At 33.5% G+C, this 1,877-nt stretch overlaps 1 long non-coding RNA gene across 1 annotated transcript; it reads left to right on the forward strand.

Moving 5' to 3' along the window:
* Window positions 1-526: 526 nt before the first annotated feature.
* Window positions 527-1,610, forward strand: LOC142224189 (uncharacterized). Its single transcript, XR_012719061.1, has 3 exons — window positions 527-871; window positions 932-1,014; window positions 1,107-1,610. It is a non-coding gene; the product is annotated as an uncharacterized LOC142224189 (long non-coding RNA).
* Window positions 1,611-1,877: the final 267 nt, after the last annotated feature.

Here is a 1,877-nt window from a genome sequence, read left to right on the forward strand (position 1 = left end):
TAGGTCCGTCAGTGGCAATTTGCACCAATTTCCCGTAGGGTATTTAATATGATATTTTGAGTGTGTCAAGTTTGATCTAATTTGGTTCAGATTTAGATAAAGCCTCCATATATTCGTTTTTCCGGTTTATACAAATACGGCCAAAATTCCCACACTTTACACAAAATTCTGTGATGATTTCCCCATATCTTAGTCATATCCTATACACTGTAAGGCCAGAATTTCCACAGAACGGTTGAGTTTTAAATAAGGCTCCAAGTCGACCGACTTGACCAAATAATAAATCACAACCCACACTTGACCACATATCTTGGCGAGAACTAACCAATATCCTTGTAAAATCGCCACTGATGACAAAAATTTTAGATATTACTACAGTTTTTGTAGAAGTACAAACAATTGTCTCCATTAAAAGTATTTATATCTGGAAATGCAAACCTGAATGTAAATTTGAAGTTGTGACGGCCACTGTGTCCATATCTGTATGGAACGAATTTCAATTTTTACTTTCTTATTCTTCGTGACTCCGAATGTTAGGACATTGTGACTACCTGGATGATTCAATCATGTATTTTTGCATTTTTCTCTCCTAGATGACTAGCGTCATCTAGTGATAATTTCCAACATTTTATGAATTCCAATTGGAAAGGATCAAATGGACCCCAATTATTTGACAAGTTGGCAGAACTGGCCATGACCTTGCTAAAGGACACGTACCGATCGATGACATTGCAATGACAATGCAAAAACCTTTGGGGTCATTGTCAATTGTGAGTTGCAAGTAATCGGGTCTTTTTCTACTACGAAACAGAGTTGTTTTTTTTTTGTGTAATTTTTTTTGTTTCTACATTTGCGGTAATTTAGTGCTACGGTATGTGTGTCCCTAATGGTAGGAAGTGAATTTAAATTAATTTGGTTTGTTTAAATCTAGAGCAAAATTGCAAGGAAATACATTTTGGTTCACTGTTTGTGTGGAGCAGGAATTTTTTATGCTTTTGTTTCTGAGAACCTCGGGTAAGCATCTTCTAGTTGGTGTATTCTCCTGTGAGGACATATAAGTAATCCTTTTTATTATTCTTTGCTATTTTAATTGTGCGAAAACTTAGGATATTGTGGGAACACGGTTCAGGCACTAGAATTGTCTGCCAGATCCATCTATACGTGATTGTGGAATTGAGACCCGAGTTGCCCACACATAAATAGAGCCACCACAACTATCCCGAGGTTGGCAAGACTGCCACCTACATATGGTAGTCTGGGGAGAGGAAAGTATTCCCAAACAGATGAGTGAGTACAAGTACCCAGTAGGAACAAAAATTAAGAGAAATCTTCGTGGTAGACGTAATCCATCCCTGGTTTCGGTGCACAATCAAATAATTAGCCCAGGGACCAAATTATAAAGTAAAGAAGTCTGAAATTATTTGTTACATAATCAATTAGATTCATGGTAACCTAAAAAAAACGTGGTTGATGTTAATTCTCAAGTTCGAAGAGAAGTTTAAGAAGAGAAATTCAACTATTTCATACTTACCAAAGAAAAACGAATTTGCTTCAACTTACCTAAAAAGTTTTTATTGACTTTAATACTCTATTAAATTTGAAATAAAACAAAACAAGAACCATTCTATTTGATCACGAATCATTTATCATTTCGTGAAATCGAAATTAATTATTTACTGAAAAAAGAATTAAAATTCTGAAAATTAATTACATTCAAAAATCAATCTAAATATCTCAAGTAAAATCAATTATTTGCTAAGAGAAAAAAATCAAAATTCTGAAAATTCATCGGATTCAAAAGTATTTCAAAAAAAAATATTGGCTTTGAATATCATTTAAAAAAAAATTAATAGTAATTTAAAAAATTACAAAAATCG

Source organism: Haematobia irritans, chromosome 2 (assembly GCF_050003625.1).
Source record: "Haematobia irritans isolate KBUSLIRL chromosome 2, ASM5000362v1, whole genome shotgun sequence".
Lineage (NCBI taxonomy): Eukaryota > Metazoa > Arthropoda > Insecta > Diptera > Muscidae > Haematobia > Haematobia irritans.